Source organism: Lissotriton vulgaris, chromosome 5 (assembly GCF_964263255.1).
Source record: "Lissotriton vulgaris chromosome 5, aLisVul1.2, whole genome shotgun sequence".
NCBI classification, from domain to species: Eukaryota; Metazoa; Chordata; class Amphibia; order Caudata; family Salamandridae; genus Lissotriton; species Lissotriton vulgaris.
In genome coordinates this window covers 118454437-118474062 of record NC_141693.1, presented here as the reverse complement: position 1 = coordinate 118474062, position 19626 = coordinate 118454437, and the positions used below count along the sequence as shown (strand labels likewise).

Here is a 19626-nt window from a genome sequence, read left to right as displayed (position 1 = left end):
CATGCTTTTCATTTTCTTGTCGCATAGTTAAACCAAGGCTGCTGCACAATGTGGTCCCCATTGCTGCATAATTTCTCACTGAACATATATATGTAGCAGTGCAGTGGGTTTTTTTCGGTTTGTGATACAGCATTCTCATCGCTAGGTGGCGGTGCTTTCCCATATATATCTTGACAATAGTTACTATTAAAACAAGGTGATTAGCACTCGAGCGAGCAGTTCGGTCATTCCATCCATGCTGTTTAGTATTCTTCATTGTGAGGTCACACGTTTTCCGCTTCAGCACTTCTTGGAATTAAAGAAAAGTTGTGCAGCCTTTTGTATGTGGGACGGGGATTTATTTCTATAGTCAAGTGAGCAGCACGTCACGGAGGGTACACGAAAAAAGAGCGGAGAGAGCAGTGGTGGAAGCGAGCTAACGGTGAGATTGAGATTGTACAAGAGAGCGGTGCCTCTGAGACACTGCGGCAGGGCTGGGGCAGGGTCAGTCTGTGATTGACGTGTGATGCGCTGACCAACACCTGCCTTTTAGAGGCGCTTGCGTTTTCCATAGTGTAACCCATGTATGCGCAAGCTACTGTTCACCTGACACACTGCATACAAAGTATTCCCCTTCGGTACACACGTGTTCCATTGCCAATCCTCCTCAGCGTCCTTAAAATAATCAGGGTTCAGTGGACCCTGGTGCCACTGCACCTGCTGCACCAACGGAAGCCCCTGGTGCTGCTGTGGTGTATGCGCCTGGGGTATGCAGTGTGCAGCACCAGTGTTCACGTAAGAAACGCGACCCAACTAAGCTACATCCCTCACTCCAAGCTCTCGGGGTATGCTCGGCTCCCTCTCCCCCATCCCCTCCCCCCTTTCTCACCTCCTCCCCACCACCACCCTCAGTTCCCATCACTTCTGCTCCAAAACTTTTCAGTACTCACTTTGGCTCCGGGAAGGTGGAGAGAGGCTGCTGGTGGACCTGGTGGCAGAGGGATGTGTGCCACCGAGGCGAGGAGCAGAGGCTGGCACCTAGCGCTGGCAGAGCACTCCTCCCCCGCGGTGGGACGCACAGTGGTCCGCTCCGCGGATCTGCGACCCTCCTCCCCTGCAGCGCTCCGACCCTGGGAAACTGACAAGCAACAGATGGGGGAATCCCCCCGCGCGTGCCAGCGAGGACCCCCGCCGGGCCCGGGAGGAGGGGCCCTCCGTGACGTCACGAGGACGGGATTCCACCCGAGCATCCCTCACCCCTCCTCGCAATTCAAGTGTTTAGAGGTGAGGGGGCCTCTGATTTGCTTCCTGCATACCACGAGGGGCAGAGCCCCCTGCGACAGCCTAGATTAAATGCCTGTCCGGACGCTGCCAGTTGTGCCCAGTTTTCCAACCACTGCAAACAGGAACGCCCGCTTCGAGGCACCGGCGTACACCTATGAAGAGAAGCAGGGGTCGAGAGGGGCTTCAAATGGGATGGAGAGGTGCGGTCCGTTTAGAAACAGACCCTGTCTGGGCAAAGTGCGGAAAGTGTCTGTGACAGAGCATTCATGTAGCGCACTTTGTTGCTGCCAGCACGTCAAGGCGCTGTATTGCGAATGGGCTGATTTTAAGAGGCGCGAAATGGACTTCAAGGTGCACTTTTCCGAACGGAGGTTTTTTTAATCGAAGACCGTGTCCCGTGAGTTCGGCGATGTTACTCCGCCATCTTCAACCCGGAGCCTCTGGCCGCTAACTGGAAGGACGCAGTACACAAACCACGCTATACGGGCAGCAGCGGTCTAGTGCCAAGAAGAGGGTGCAGGCGCCTATATATCAAAGTTGATATATGTGTCCTCAGCGAGTTAAACGGGTGTCAGATCACATCTGCGCGAGCTGAAAGTGACAAACTGGATTCCTGGCAGGGCCAGTGTGGCTTTTCAATTCTTCTGTGGTTTGTAAACTGGGCACAGCTGAATTGGGCGCTAGTTTTTGTTCTCACCAAAAGGATACCGCGTGTCAGGGTCCTCGATGCCGTCTTAGAAAGATGGAACCTACTTGCAATCAGACGTGTTGGTTGTCACCAGAATGCCTCGTTGGCATTGTATGATCACGTGCACTGTTACTCACTGCACATTGATGCGGAGTTATGTTTGTATTTACAGGTATATTTGCATACATGTTCTAAAATCAATCATGTTACAAAACTGTAAGTAAAACGTTTTCGTAGCTGTGGACTTTAAGCTGTGTCGGAATCCCAGCCCCAGCCTGTCACATTTCAGATGTCACTAGAGAGGACAGCGAGAGGCGGGCTCTAATGACATCTGTCAAAGGGACGCGGGGTGCGCGTGGCCAGGCAAAGGAATAGGAAATATGTTCACCAGGTGCATTTCGTGTGGAAATATAGCCTCAAGCAGGTTGAAGTGACTTTTGTTCCTCTGAAGAATATAGGGGCATATTACCAAGGGTCATTATCGCCGCATTAGCAGGACTTTTTCCCGCTAATGCGGCAATAATTTCATCGCCCTATTACCAAGCTGTCGCTAACACCAGTTAGCGACAGCTTGTAGGTGATAGCGGGCATTTAGGGGCCCACTTTGCATATCAGTGATATTTATCGCTAATGACATGCAAAGCGGCCGTGCCAAGATGTTAGCGACTGAAAACAGTCACTAACATCGCTATCTCCGATTACCAACTTTTGGAAATATTTGTGCTAAGCAGGAATATCTCCAAAAGCTAACACCTGCCCCTGAGCAGTTCTTAGCCATGTTATCCAATGGTAGGTGGATAACATGGCTAAGAGCATTAGCTTGCTAATGCATGAATATCGCGGACTTTTCAGCGATATTCATGCATTGCAGCCGATTTTTATCGCTTAGGAGATAAACCTTGATAATAGCAAGGCTCCTAACCAATATAAGTAGGCAAAGCACGGCAATAAAATATTGCCGCTAACCAAGCATAGCGATAATTATCGCTTATGCTTGGTAATATGCCCCATAGTCCCTGCTGAGGCGCTGAGCCTAAGCACTTAACAATTTAAAAACACAACTGAGCGGCGAGATGCATTTTTATCACATCAGCGCTGAACATGTATTTTTGATTGGGTTTGTTTTTCATACAGTGTCATTTGAAAACTTGGCTAATCATCATCAAGTCTAACTGGCCGGCCTGCAGCGAGTAACAATAATTAATATCCGCTCCATTGGACGGGGAATTACAGTGTGGGGTCGGATTGACCAGGCCTAAAAACCAACAATATTCCCATAACAGAATCGGTGGTCAGTTATGCTGAAAACATGGCATAGGTGTGGCCCTCTTGGACATACGCTGGACACCTCTGGTTTAGGGTGGCCATTAAGGCAGGACAGTCCAAGGCACATCCCTAAGTCACTGTTGCCCGAACATCAGGGATGCTGCACAACATTGCTAAAGTTAAAAAACACAAAAGCTTTTGGCGTAGTTGGAGCCCACATCACACCTGAGCTCGCCTACAAATTTGATTGTTTTTTTTTCTTTTCAGTTTGTGATCCGAGTTGGATAGATAATTAAATCTAAAATGAAATGCGCAAAAGGTTTTTTTTTTTAAAGCGGGGGAGCTAGGGACGTGGGACCAACACAGAAGAGAGGTGGAGGGAACTCTGAACCAACACGGGAGACTGGGGGGGCGGGAACACATAAGCAACATGGCGGAGTTTGAGGGTCACGCCAAAGCAAATACAGGAGGGAATGTGACAGGAAGAGGGGAAGGGTTGGAGGGGATGCAGAAACATTAGGTGGGAGGGTGAGAGAAAGGAGGTAGCAACATGAGGTTGGGGGAAAGCAACACAAGGCGCAGGTTGGGGGAGACAATGGGGAGAAGCAAATGGGGAAGGGGCTGGGAAAAGTGGCGGCAGAGAAACACAGAGTGCAGTGGGAGAGACATACTAAAGGGGGATGGCTTAAAAATACATGCACTCCCATGGAATATTTAACACACAAGAAAAAAAGCCATGCTTGAAAAGCAAGCAGTGGAAGCAGCGATGTAAGCCATTCAAAGAGATTGTACAGAGGCAAAGCTCCATTGGAGGGACAAACCACAGATTTAAAAGCTGGGACACAAATAAGATCCAGGCGAATGAGAGTGACAAGGACATTGGACTAATAGTACACAATGGAGGGTTCCAAGCCCATCTGAGTTCTTGGTGAATCACAATATGTCTCACAACAGACAGCGCATGCACTAGCAAGTCTTGACCTAAAAAGGAGCTACATTATATTGGACTATTGTTTAAAGTTTCTGGATGACTCTGTATGACAGGGAATACATATTCCAGTTTAGTCTATCCTTCCATAAATCACTAATATTTAGGAGTTGCCTGCAGTGCTGGTGCACCAGGACTTCAGTTACCAGAAGGCACTGAGCTTTTAAACGGAAGCCCTGGATTGAGAAATGGTTTCCCTGATGACATGGAGGGCCTCGTTTACAAGGCCCCTGCGAAGCCTGGACCGTCACTTTTAATGACGGTTCGGAGGTGCACAATGCAGGGCAATATCTACAAGGCCGCGTAGAGCCACCCGGCGTGGCTTTCCATGGCCTTGTAGATCTGGACTGAGGTGAAGCAGTGCAAGTCGCTGCGTTGCCTCTCCCTGCGTCAGGGAGGCGTGCCATGAGCATTACGGTGGGCGTTCCCACGCAACACCCACAGCATGTCACACATTGCCAGATTTACTAGATTTCGAAAACCTGGGAATGCATCAGAAGCCTACGCCTCCCCAGGGAGGGCGTAGCGGAGGCGCAACATGAAGAAAAAGCCTTCTTTCTTCTTGTTTTTTCCTCTTTCTATGTGTGCTGCATTCTGCAACATACATAGAACGGGGAAATCACCTCCATTGATTGTTTCTGTGCACAAAGGTGTCCCTTCCTGCACAAAAACAATTACCCATAAAGCACAGACACCCTTGCACCATGGTGCAAGGGTGCCGGCGTTGGTGCATGGAAGCCATTTGGGCACAGGGGGAAAGGACAGGAATGGGAAGTATCTCATAGATACAGTGCATTCCTACCCTATTCTTTTGGCATAGGCAGCGCAGCAGGAAGGCTTGAGGCGCTGCCCTACGTCAACAGATTGTAAATGAGGCCCAGAGCCTCCTGCCACCTTACCGTTACTGTGTCTGTGCAACCTGCCTCTCAAAGCTCTGGCTGGGATGGAGGGAGCTGGGAGTGCGGCGTTACACCAGGCTACTCCAGCCCATTCTCTATGAGGCACCCCAAGGGCGGGATGCTGGCTCACACTCGTCCTCCTGGTCTCCTGGTCCCCTGGTCCTCTCCCACATCTCTCCTGCTCTCCGTGAGCGCTTTCAGAGGGCCTTAGGCTTTGTTACAGCACTATCATAATAATAACAAAGGAGATGCAGGCAGGGCCGGACTGGGTACCGGGCAGTTTGGAATGCTGCTGAGCTGGGGGCTGATTTCGTTCATGGAGACCTGCGTGTAATAAACGAAAATCGTTTTGCATTAATTATTTCGACGAACACGCAGGTCTCCATGAACAAAATCAGCCCCCACCGCAGTGAAATCAACCCCCAGCTCAGCAGCATTCCAAAACGCCCGGTGGCCAGTCCGGCCCTGGACGCAGGGTACATCCTTACTGGGAAGATAATCTCACCTCTTCAAGTTCCATCCTTGGGTAAGGCAGCTGATGACTTCACCAGATTCATGAGATGTTCATGCTGAGGAAAAGAAAAGAAGTGGAGGTGAAAATAATGTGATTCAGAGCTCTCTGTGGATGTGTCTCTTTCAGTCAGGGCCTTAAGCAACACAACATGTTAAAGCTTTTTTCGAGCGGTTGTAGCTCCAGTTCTTGTGCTTATTTAATAACGTTTGCATTTTACTTCATGGAAAATCCACCAGTCTTTGGGTACAGAACACTGCTAGTTAATTGTAGTTTATCTGTTATTGGAAAACAATCACTGTAGAGACACCTCTTCATTACATTTAGGAATGGCCTGTTGCCCTTTGCCACTTTAGTAACGCACAGCAACATTTCGCCAGTGTTCATTTACAAGAGTCTGCAGCATAGAAATGACTCGCAAAACGTGTGCGGAGACAAAGGGGCATATTACCAAGGGCCTTATCGCCGCTTTAGCGGTGATAATTTTATCGCCCTATTACCTAGCTGTCGCTAACACCAGTTAGCGACAGCTAGTAGGAGATAGCGACCATCTTGGGGCCCACTTTGCATGTCAGCGATAATTATCGCTAATGACATGCAAAGTGGGCGTGCCAAGATGTTAGTGACTGGAAACAGTCGCTAACATCGCTATCTCCTATTCCTACTTTTGGAAATATTTGCGCTAAGCGCGAATATCTCCAAAAGCTAACGCCTGCCCAGAGCAGTTCTTAGCCATGTTATCCAATGGGAGGTGGATAACATGGCTAAGAGCATTAGCTCTTAGCCATGCATGAATATGCATGAATATCGCTGACTTTTCAGCGATATTCCTGCATTTCGGACGATTTTTATCGCTTAGGAGATAAACCTTGATAATAGCAAGGTTTCTAAGCGATAAAAATAGGCGAAGCACAGCGATAAAATTATAGCCGCTAACCAAGTTTAGCGATAATTATTGCTTATTCTTGGTAATATGCCCCAAAGTTCGGAATATGTGAGTTTCGAAGCCATCATTGCAATTCCACGCATTCCCGCCTTTTCCCCTCCCTTCTGATGCAGTTCCTTGAATGGTAAAGTCTGCCGGTTTAATGGACTTCCTCTGAAGCGTTTTGCAGTTCGAAAATGAGGATTATTATAAATCAAGATAACCCCTGCAGAACTATCCTAACTCTGAGGAAGGTCGGGGAGAGAGGGGAAAGGGGGGGGGGGGGGGCTTTTCCAGTTCTGATGGCATTTTGATGGTTGTCCCCGACTTTTAAATGATAACGCTGCAAAATGTTAAAATTAATTTTTAAACGTCTATAGACATCCAAGCCATTCATGGGAGCATAAGCCAAGTGTTGTGTTTGAATCACGCTTGTCTCCTCTTATGTGCATATACTATGACTTAATTGTGTTTTTGTCTGTGTTCCTGTCCTGAGGATTGGCTGTAAAGGTTGTGTAGATGTATGTCATGTCAGCATAAACTACTCCCCATAACATACTTTTTTGCAAGTAAGAAAATGGCCCAACAATTGCAGATTAGGCAGTTTAACTCAAATTCTCAATATCAAATTTTGGCTTCGTTTTCCCAGTTACCTCTTCTGCTTTCATTCTGGACACACCTTTGGTGTGCAGGAGACGGGCGCGGCCCTGCTCTGTGGAATATGATGTCTTTCTAACTGGTTGACGTGAGGTCTCCAGTGCCCAGCTCCAGGTGTGAGCAGCTCAGCCCGGGGGAGAAGTGATCACACATGGACCTGGGAAAGGTGAGTGCTTTGTTCACTGAGGGAGGGTGGCACAGGTCGGCCATCAGGGATGGAGCGTCCTTGGGCGCTGCATTAATGTGGCAGCGGATGCTATCATTGCTGGCACTGTGTAAGAATAACCCTCTTGATTAAAACATTTGAGGCGGCATTTACTGTAACAGCCTGTATTATTTTCACCACGAGTGCCCTGCAGTGTCTGGTGTTACAAGAATACTTTCTCTATGGGCACCCTTATAAAGATTTAATGCATGGCCCAATTGTGTGCTGTGCTGTGTAGGGCACGCACTTTTGGTAGCCCATGATAACACAATAACTGAAAAGTGTAATCTACCGACTTTATGTTTTTTGGGCACAGTGCTGCATACTCACTAGATGGGATCATACACAATACAACCTAAGAAAGTTAGAGTTCGGTGAGTGAAAGGGAGCCCCCAAACTGACTTTCGTCGTTGTTACAAAATGCCACAATCACATTTATTCACTTCAAAGCAACAACGCAAAAAGGGTCAAATTATCAACACTGTAAAGGCTAAAACATTGTTGTTACATTTCCCATCTATCTGTTCGGGTGTGTACTTGTGCACAGGAACTGTTGCTCAGCCGCACATGTAATGAGTGTCACCCACAGCTTTTTCGACAAAAGAACTTTGCATTCTGGGACATGCATTTTGATTGAACATTAAAAGTATGGGCTTACACATTTTTGCATTCAGAATCCTTTTGGCCAAAAATTTAGGACTGACTGAAGGTGTAACCCATATCGTAACCCTACTTCACAACTAGGCAGGCTGGCCTGTGAAGAGTTGTGTGCACCTGAATGTGTGCCCCTGAGTGTTAGCTGTCTAAATCAGCGCCTCTGAGGGCCTGATTTTAGTGGCCAACTCACTGGATACATGTACAAACTACTGTTATTACACATCACACTTAGGAGCTTGTTGGAAAATATGACCCCTAAATATTCCAAAGGTAAATATCCCGAGGTCAAAACCGCAGGTATTTACTGTGGGAAAAGGCCCAGAAAAGGCCAGGACATGTAGATTTTGGTGCGTTTAGACAGATTTCTCAAGATTCCAGCAGCTCATGTTACGCGGGTGGAATCTTGCAACTGTCTTGTTCTGCCTGCATGCGTGTGCGTTTCTCTCTATTTTGGGTGCTTTTGTGGGAATGCACCATAATTTACTACTTATTTGTTCTGCCTGTGCGTGTGCTCTATGGGGCACATAATACTGGAGTTTATTCCGTTTCTAAGCACTCACCATTTTTTTAAATTAAGGAAATTTTATGGTATTGCATTAATGATCGCAAGATCACACATTTTGGTCAAGCAGACACACCAGGATGGTAATTGGTAAAATACAGTTCTACGTGTTATAAACGTAAAACACGAGGTTAGATGTATGTCCATTAGGTATTAAGGCTATATATTTGTTTTTAATACAAGAAAGTCTTAATTTATAGATGGTGGAATTTTGCTCCTAGTAGAATGCTGCACACGCACACACAATTAGGATATTTTTTTACTCACTTCACCAACTTTATAGGCGAGTGAGGTAAAATGTATCTTTAATTCTACCTATATAGTTCCTGGATTTGGTGTAAATTCCCTCCATAAGGTGTCCAGATTGCTCAGTGGCAGCATCCTTATCATGCTGCCCCCTACACGCAATGCCTAGCAGCACATGCAGTGGTGACGTCAATGCCCAGTCTAATTAGACAGTGGTTGATACTGAGATTTATCCCAAGCACTGTAAACTGGACAGACAGAAGACCACTGGAGAGATATATTGATCTGATCAGAATCACCCATTTTGGTAAAACAGTGTAGCCAAGATTTCCCCTCAAGGGTCCTGGTTTCAGAGCCAACAACATAGCCACAATGCCTTCATCCTATGAAGTGTTACCTCATCAACGAGTAAATGAATCGAAACAACACAGCAGTAGGCATTTGAAACAGTTCCTTAAATGCAAGTGCATGTCCTGATCACCGAGTTACTGGTGGCGAGGAATCAACTTTGTAATTTAAGGCAGATTTTTAGGAGGACCACAGAATTTCCCAGAAGCCCTAACAGTGCGATCCAGTAAGGGGGCGCTGAGAACCCTGTAGGTCGAAAAGCTTTTTTGAACAAGGTTAGTTTTAAGCAGTTTTGCAAACGATTTATAGGTTGAAAAGATACAGTGCCCTTCCCAGAGTAAAACATATTTTCCAAATGCCTATTTTATGAGGGTCAACTTCATCCAGCCTGGCTCTTTAGCCAATATGTAGTTTGCTTTCTTTGTATTAAATGTGTGGGCCTACATGTCCCAGAATGCTAAGTGCAAGCTGGGCCCAATACGTCAGTTACATGCTAAGAGGAAGTGAAGGTCAGAAGTTTATTCTCCAGTTTTTGCATGGTCTCGTCAGTTTTCCTAACTTCAGGAAGAAGCAGGACTATAAGGAGATCTGGTGTTTTCAGGCTAGCAAGGCTGGGCCGGTATCAGCCTCATGGCAAACTCTGTTACAGACACTCCCTGCAGCACTGCTGCCTTTTCAGACTCACACACCTGCCTTGAGATTGCCCAATTTCCATTTCGATCATTTGGCAAAAGGATAGTGTAATATATATATGTCCACAAATGGGTTACGAACAGGGAAAGCATATTAATATTTTCACGATATTGGGTTTATATAGGCTAAGGAATCTATTGCCACCAAATATCTTTCATCTTTCTTACATTTGTCTTAGGATGGTCTCAGTGTCTGTTTTTTCTTCTATCACCTTCTGGTAATTCCCTGGGTTTGAAACTCTAGTTCCCTCTTTCCAATCTGCATGCAATAGGCTGTCTGTGGTGACAAAATGGCGTCTTGCACTTAAAATGGCTGCCAGCCGATTGTGAAAGAAATAACACAAGTGAGCTTAGTCTGAGATTACCAGTGATTAAGCATAGACAAGCATAGTTACCTGTGGAAAGTTCATGCTGGCTTCATTTAAAACTCTAGGCTTCTTTTGGTGCTGGTGGCTGATCCCAGCGGCACGCTTTATCAAAGAGTGTACCTAATAAGAAGAAAGAAAAAACAATTACTTAACCCCTATCCCACAAATGCTGACAGTACACTTGAAAAACAATACCATAATGAATACAAATTTACATTTATTTACCCCTTTGACACTTTTTTTCTGAAAAGTTGTGTAGATGTTGTTTTCATTGTTCATGCAATTAAACAATCCAATCAGAACAAAAAGAAAATCAACATCTTTTAATATGATACCCCCAATCAAAAAGTCACCCAGATAAAACAAACAAAAAAATACTTAGAAATACTTGGGGCACTAAACTGTTATAAAGATTTGTACATGGAGGAAAAATAAAATGAAGTACTGAATCAGAGGCAATGTGCAAACAAGGGTGAGGCAGAGTCGGTGGCCATTTTAGAAACTTTAAGCAGCCATTTTACTGAATACGCAAAAAACACAAACCTTGAAAAAATACAACTGTATGTTTGTATCTGTGTGTATCTATTGTGTGCATGCATGTGCACGCCACTGAAACATATTTTAGAAAACGCACAGTGGTGGCCGCGTCTATTCATTGATTCATGTAGTCAGCCATTTGTCAGTTCACCAAGTTCATATCATTTAATCAGGCATGGCCATCTGAATATCTTCGGAGCACTAAGACATTTATCATTTAACTCGGATACACTATGGTTAGGTAGTAAAGGCCTGAGATTCTACGGCTAACCTTTTAAAAGTTCCTTTCCAATAGCCTTGCAAATGAGACACCATTATAGCAGCCGTCCATCCTACCAGCCCATGAGACGGTCCAACATATTTCCCCTTCAGTGTTAAAAATATAGAATTTAGGTCTGTAAATGTTTTGGGCTATTGCTGGTACTCAAGCCTCTGATTAGATCAATGCCCTTTGAAGTCCTACATCCCCAAACATGTGCGATCATTGATTTTAATGTTCTTAGGTTGGCAATCATGTTTTGTGAGTTTCATAAGAAGTGTCTGGTCTAGCCTTCTTAAGGTGTCCATTGTGTGGTGCATAATGGGTACGAAGGGTCTCTGATGTGAACCACCATGATCCCTGTCTGCTCAGAAAGGATTTCTGACGCCTGAAGCAGTCCTGGAATGTTAACCCGCCCTTGGTTTTATCGAGTCCAAGTTTGTTGAGACATATTCTGGATGTTTTATTTTTCCAGAGTAAGTCCGTAAGAATTCTGATATCAGTTTGTCAAATGTATTGTTTTCACATTTTCTAGTTTTCACTCTAAACCTGTTCTGATATCCTCTTATTATTAAACTGTGTGAATTGTTGGTAGAAATTTTCGTTCACCAAACTTAACTTCATAGTTCTCTTGTAATTAATGCAATATTCGTTGTATACCTATGGAGGGCTATACATCCGCTTTGTTTTACAATGTTGATGCATCCTTCTTCTTGGTGCTTTAATTCTGGTATACGCCTAGTGCCTCAAGATTAATGAAGTGCCTCTGTTACTGCTACCTGTATTCCATTTCTAATGGCAACAAAAAAAAAGTGAAATAAAAAAAAAGTAGGATTTAAAATTCTTCTACTCTTATTATATTATTTTCCTAGAATTGGTGTTGGGTGTTGTAAATGGGTCTTTCCAGCCTTTTTACATAATTTCTACACAGCTTCAGCTCTCCCCTTAGTATGGTGTGCGGAATTTTAACCCATCATCCATCATGCATGACACCGCGACTGACGCACAAGTAGGGCAGGTCGGTGGAAGCAATATATTTAATAATGTGCACATTACAGAGCTTTGATCACTTTGCATCACTAAAGTCTGCACGTGGATTTTAAGATAATGTCTGTTAAAATCTAATTATATTCCAAAGAGATTTGGGTATGTTCTGGCACTAGAGGGGTCTTAAATCCAAGAGGTGGAAATACATTAGAACACTATAATCCCATAGGACTCAACGTCTGATTATTAGTGGCTTGACAGATGCCATCAAATAACCCAAACCCTCCAAATAATGATGACTTCTCCAAGGTTATGATGACTCCAAAGTGTATTAACACCCTCCTTCCTTTTCGTTGTATGGTATTACATTTGTATGTAGTGCTTAGCAAACCTCTTGTGAGGCTTGAAGCACTATCCTGGGTGGTCTGGCTGCATTACCTATAAATAGCGCTTTGCACCGCTGGTAAGCATATTGTACTTTGTATGGAACGTGGATATATAAAACACTGACATATTCCAAGTCTTGGCCTGTTTTGTGACAAAAAATAAATGATCTAATGGCTGAACACTGTTTTTCAGTATCCAACCTGAATTGTAGTCTTTTCCCAGACGCCACGCTCGGTTACCAACTGTTAACACATACGTTTTCTCTTCCCATAGACAAATCCATCCTCCCTCTGTATGTTGGTTTGCCTCCACGCCTTCTGGCCTCTTATACAAGGGGTAAACATAATACTCATCGCTCCCTAAAAATGGAGCCGGTGCCCAGCAAGCACCGGCACAAATTTAGCTCTGGCTTTGTTGCTCTATCAGGTATTTTATGAAGCTGGCTAAGCCTGCTGCTATTGTGACGATCAGCCACTAGCCTGCCCCATATACTATGATCCGGGCCACTGGACTTATGTGGCAGGGACGGCTAAATTATGCGGCAGGGTTGATTAAATTATGTGGCACAAAAGGCTAATTACGCAGCGTAATAAGGCATATTTTGTGATAGTTTTCCATCATTCTTTTTTCATATTTACACTTTTTAAGACTGTCTGGGCATAGGTTGCACCCCATTAGTTACAGTTGAACACTCACATTGAGCAATAAGCAACAGAAATGTGACCAGTCAACCTTTGCAAAGGGCCTTCCACTGTGTGGCAAAGTGTCACTGCGTTTTTACTAACTTTTAAACTGTTAGAGCTAGAAACAATCTTTTATTTTTAATATCTGTACATTACGTAGCAGATGATGAATTATGTGGCAAAACCATAACTATGTGAAAAACGCTGAGGCCGCACAATTACATAATTCCAGTGGCCCTGACAATGACTGATGCGCAGCAAGGCACGCACTCCTCCTTGTATCTTTTTGTGCTATCCAGTGCTCTAAGAGAATGAAAGCCGGAGCAAAGAACTTATTAAAATGCAACAATTCGGATTTCCATGTATGTGTGTGGTCATTTAAATGTGGGTGTGCCTCCAAAAATGGAGCATCAGATACTTTTTGAAAACATTGTCGAATATATGTGAACATAAAGACACATACATGATGATGTTCGGCAGAGAAATGATTCTCTAGGCTACTGTGCCAGGCCATTAAATAATGGAACACTTAATTGGTTCCTCACATGTAGACTTTCATACATGTGAAACGTGCTGAAAGATTAATCGCATGCCTCTCTCATTGAAACAAATACATATATATATTTATATATATATATACATATATATGTATATATATATATATATATATATATATATATATATATATATATATATATATATATATATATATATATATATATATATATACACATATATATATGTGTGTGTGTGTGTGAATATATATACACACACACACACACACGTATATATGGAGTGGGCGAGCCATGGCAGAGCGGCAGGCCTGTCAGATCAGATCCCCTGGCGAGTATCGGACTAGCCCAGTGCATTATTGGACTGGCATTAAAAGATATTCCAGGACTGCATTTAGCTCCCACTCTACTCTAGCCTAATACGGCGCTATTACGCTGTCTGCTCCTCGCCCGACATGGCGCTATGATGCTGCCCGCTTTTCGCCCGACATGGCGCTATGATGCTTCCTGCTTCTCGCCCGACACGGCCCTATGATGCTGCCTGCTTCTCGCCTGACAGCGCTATGATGCTGCCTGCTTCTCGCCCGACACGGCCCTATGATGCTGCCTGCTTCTCGCCTGACAGCGCTATGATGCTGCCTGCTTCTCGCCCGACACGGCGCCTTGAGGCTGCCTGCTTCTCGCTTGACAGCGCTATGATGCTGCCTGCTTCTCGCTTGACAGCGCTATGATGCTGCCTGCTTCTCGCTGACACGGCGCTATGAGGCTACCTGCTTCTTGCCCGACAAGGCCCTGTGATGCTGCCTGCTTCTTATTTTATGTTTGTGACACACCCGAGCTCAGTAACCGACAGCTCAAATTCGCCTCTTCCTAATATACATCAAAGCCCGGCACTGAGAGCTCTCCCGGACACTACATGCCAGCAAGGGAAGATCCAGGCCCGGGCAGCAGGAGGTCACCCGCCCCGGGGGTCGCCTCCAGAGTGAGCGATAATGGAATGCCAGTGGCATTTGGGGAAGCCAGTGTGTCACAAGCCCTACTGCAAGGAAGGAACTGGCCCTCTTGGCATTGGCCGCTGCACGAACTGCAAATTACAGCCATAATCAGGGTTGAATGAGCCTCTCAGGCCTCTAGACCCGGTGCCATTGCACCTGCCGCACCAATGGAACCTACGCCCATGTTGTATATAGCGCCTTCCATCTGTTAGTAGGGATGTGCAGTGCTACCGACTCAAGCACTGACTCTAGGAACCCGATTTAAAATCATAATCATATCTTACAACATTTCGCGATTAGAGGGGTCCTCAGGTCTGTAAGCTCTTCCATGTGACGATAAACCAGGAACAACCTCCCTTTAGTAAACCCCAAGGGACGCGATCTGGAGCTATTTAACAGCCGCCAGGCGATTTATTTCTCCTCCTAAACCCCACCTTTTCCCCTCTGATTCTGGGCTCCGGGCGGGTGGGTTCTCTACACAGAGGTATGTGTTGGTGCCCTCTTACCTGAGATGACATAATGAAGTTCAGCCTACAGCCCTCCCCTTGCCGGATTCCAAAGCATGGTTCTTAATTTGTGCCGGTGGTTCAGGTGGTGGGTACCAGCACTCATTTGTGGGGACCAGCGGTAGTCCTATCTTAAAGGCAACACTGGTTGTCCAAATAATTGGGGTGCCAATTTGGAGGAAATAAAATCAAATAACAAAAACTGAAATATGAAATTGTGGTGCCGAACGCATCGCTTGCAAGTAGTCTAGTACCGTCCTGATAGGCAGGAGGTTAAGCATGGATGATTGACGTCATTGAAAGCGTCTATCACATGATAACTCTATGAAAAACACCAAATTCCCAACGTGATGTTAAGTTGTACAGGATATTAAGTGGAATCTTACTCAGGAAGACTGTGCAAACTTCTTACATGTTCGTGAAAGACTGAGTTAAGAATCATTGCAAGGCGACTTTGCAAAGGAAAATGTAAATCAAAAGTTTAAATAGAAATCTTTGACCATGGGGACACATTTAAAATATTGAAATAATAAGAAAGATGGAAAGATAAGGGACACTTTTACAAGCAATCTGTAAAATTTTCTAGAAAGAATGAAGCCAGTGAAACATGTAATGTTATTAGAATTGAAATGTGCTGTTAAAGCCTCAAAGTATTTAAGAGAGGAGATGTGGCCACAGTGACCTAGCGGTAAATTATTGCCATATGAGCCAGGAGACCTGTGTTTTTATCTGCCCTTCCCCACTTGCATCGAACTGTGTGATCCTGAACCAAACACTGAAGCCATAGTTATCATTTTTCCACGCAATTAAAAAATGAATAATAGATTCATGTAAATTGGTACACTTGGAGGGTTATACAACCTCATAAACATATTTATAGCACTAGAAACCCTAGGAGGCATTACACGAGTGCAAGTCCTAATCCAAATTAGAGATGCTTTAGATGGAAACCGTTTGAGTGTAAGAAAAGCTTTTATGGGGTTTGGGTGTATATACTTGAGTGTTGAACATAAGTGTGTGATGTAATCCACAAGCATATAGCAATAACGGTCAATATATGATGTCTTTGGGGCCCACTATCACCGCCTGGATGTTTGCTGCATTGTTAAAGTGAGAATCTGAATGTGACAAGAGAACATTTTAACGTTATGGGAGAAAGGATGTGAGTTCCATTGTCACATTGACTGGTGAAGCAGGTTTTTTGCCCTCTGCGGATGTGCTTACTTAAAACAAAAAAAAAATACAAAAAAAAAAAAATATATATATATATATATGATGGCACGTCATGTGATCAAGACCGGGGGGGGGGGGGGGGGGGGGGACAGGTCGAAACGCGTCATGCTGAAGAGGTCGTTATGAAATAAAAAAACCTACACTTCAACGAGCTGTTTGTGGTCTGTACCTGGTTGTTTTTCCTGCCCTTTGGGGAAAGTGGACTTTGGTATCAGGATCTGTTTGTGTATATATATATATATATATACATATATATATATATATATATATATATACATATATATATATATATATATATATATATATATATATATATATATATATACATACATATGTACATATATACATATATATTTATTTACTTTTTGAGAAGCCCCGAAGGAGTAAATTGTGTGTTCCGTGTAAAGTTTGCTAGCTAAGTTGCCGTCAATGGTTTTAGTCAAGAACTTAAACTAAGCATCTACAGGAAGGTACACTTAAGGGCACTGCAACGTGATTCCGCCACCACAGCATCTTCTGCATTATTGTGGATTTACATTATTTGCCACATAATCCATCGTCTGCCACATAATTTGCAGATTGCTACCTAAAAATTGTTTTAGCTCAAATGATCAAAAGTTACTAAGAAAAGAGTAGCACTCATAATGCTGTGCAGAAGCAGATATTTCGCAAAGATTTCCTGGTCACCGTTCTGTTGCTGATTGCTGTATTCAGGTGTTAAATTGGTACTAATGATATCAAATGTTGCACAGACTGTATTAATGTGAGTTAAATGTCAAAATATGAAAATACTACTGCCACAGGATGTGCTGCATTATCCCATTCAAATTGCCTTTTTTGTCCATAATTTAGTCAAGGCTGCAAATAATTTGGTTCCCCACAGCCACATAATTCCAGTGACTGTGGATATGATTTAGAGCCCAATGGAATAGCTATTGGGTTTGCAGAATGTTACCAAACCCCCAACTTTCGAAATATCCCCTACCGTTTCCAAGAGGTGGCACCACAATTGTTTGCAAAGCAATGTAGACTATTGAATCCTACTTTCACAACTTCTAAAATTAACATCAACATTATAAGTAAAACAAAGACTTTATGAAGCTCTCAAATGGTACAAGTGTGGAGCTGAGAATGAAAGGTATTGAATGCTGGTGGGATGCATAGAATAGATGCCCATATCAGCCAGTCTTATTACGAAGTAAAATTAGACTCACATAAAATCACATTTGACAGCTTTAGTTATTAACCCCAAAATTTTTTTAGAAGATTTTTTAATTTTTTAATTTTGCACACTCCACAAAATTGGAAATTACAGATGCTACCTTTTAAATGTAATTTAGGACAATATTAAAAGACCTATTGAAATATGAATGGAGTGGTGTTAAAATTCCATCGGCATCTGTAGAATATGATTATTTTTTATTAAGAGAGTAGAAAATATGTTTTATTTAGAAATGTTATTATTAACAATGGGCTGTTTGGTTAAGAATCCAGAAAGTAAAAAACATGTTCTTCCTCCAGTCATCTGTGGTAGTATACCATTGGGCGAAAAGTGCCTGAGCACCTCAGATTACATTGAGAGAAAAGTATTGTCACTTTGTTGAAAAAAAAAGGGTGCAAATATATTGTGAAAGACCGATAACAAAATTAAAACAGTACCTTTTAGATCTTCAGTTTTATATAGTGCATGGAACTGGTTATTATCTTATTTCCAGGTCTTGGTAATTGTAGCGGTTAAGGGAGTTGACTGAGGCAGGTGTGGAAAGAACCGATTTGGCCCAATATGACTGAATTTGGTCAATGGATGAACTTCAAGTTTTATGTTCTGGGTGAAAACCAAGAACTTGACTACTAAAATACATCACCTGATTATGCCAAGTCCTAATTTCAGAACATGTTGGGCTAGCAAATATAGAATGAGTGTCTGACTGGCCAAAGTAGGATGATATTTCAAGGTATAATTCTCTCTTTCAATTCGCCTTTCTCCTCTCCCCTCATACATTACCTGTTGATGCTCCCGCGCTCTCTGTAAGGGCCTCCGTAGCCGACGGTATCCATGGAGAAAGCTGGCCCCATCCCACCAGGCTCCATTCTGGGGCTTCCCCGGTCCTCGCTGCATGGACTCCGGCCGCATGTTCCACTCGAGCCCGAGGCTTTGCGGCCTGCTGCCTCTCTGTGCCCCGACACCGCTCGTTCTGCCTCTCCGGTCCCGGGCTTCTCTCTTATCCCTCCCCAGGGCTACCGACAAGCCAGAGCAGGATGCAGGTTACCTCGAGTGTCGGAATCAGGGCGGTTTTTATGCCCTTCTTCCTGTAAATCAGGATCGGGGAAGGACTATCCCAGGCCGGACTTCCTGTGTGTGTTTGGAGCTGATAAAGACTTCTGTTAGAACAAACACTTCAGCTGCACACACAGGCCCCAGATGGGCTCTCCCTCGGCTGCCTCTGAACTTCAAGCTCCACATGGCAGAGGGAGATAGTTTTAGATATCCGTCAATGCACCTCCATGTTTTCACAGTGTTCAATGACAGTAGCCTCTCAATTTAGCATGGGAAAGGCAATTGTTTCTACCACAAACTTTGCTGGTTAAACCAGAGAGCAAATGAATGAGTGAATGCATGTACTTATATTGGTTTTGTGTAACCATCATTTTGAGATGTTGAACATAGTTTTAGTAAAAATAGTTCACTCACGCCCATGACCTGCCATTTTATTATTTCTGATTGATGCTATGAAAAAAGAAGTACAAACTGAGACAACATTTGAGTGGCAGGCATCACGAGATAAGCAGCATACGCAGTGGTGCTTGAACATTCTTTGTTGAATGCATGCTGGAATTATGAGATTTCAACTTAAATGAACATAGAGGATCTCTCTCACAGTCATTCAGCTGAACTTCTTGAAAACATTAAGAATGCTGGGGAATACGAGTGTATGGAGTGCCCACTATTTTGAGAGAGGGGACTATGTTCACGGCACAACTAGATCCGAACTTCAGGGCGAGGAGTCATACTTCTGCCACAGTTTTTGTGCTATGACTTTATGCAATGGGGGTGGACAATCCTCAAAGCACATATGAGACCACACATGTCCGGTTTTAATGTTCTCACACATGCAAACAGCATTTGTGTATGGCTGTATTCTTGGTTTAGCACATTAAAGCCAGATTTATTGGCTTTGCCAATACTTTCCACTGCGACAGTAAGCACTGCTGGAGTTTCAGGAGTGTCCACCAGACCTGTGAGCATCAGAA

General features: G+C 44.0%; 1 protein-coding gene across 1 annotated transcript in view; it reads right to left on the bottom strand.

The window, feature by feature from the left end:
- Nucleotides 1–18645, bottom strand: part of EGFL7 (EGF like domain multiple 7) — a 52169-nt gene extending 33524 nt beyond the window's left edge. The window contains exons 1-3 of the mRNA XM_086921037.1: nucleotides 18380–18645; nucleotides 10303–10395; nucleotides 5610–5673 (exon numbers count right to left, since the gene is read on the bottom strand). The gene's annotated coding sequence lies outside the window, so the exon portion shown is untranslated. The remainder of the gene's footprint in view (nucleotides 1–5609; nucleotides 5674–10302; nucleotides 10396–18379) is intronic.
- Between the last annotated feature and the right edge of the window lie 981 nt (nucleotides 18646–19626).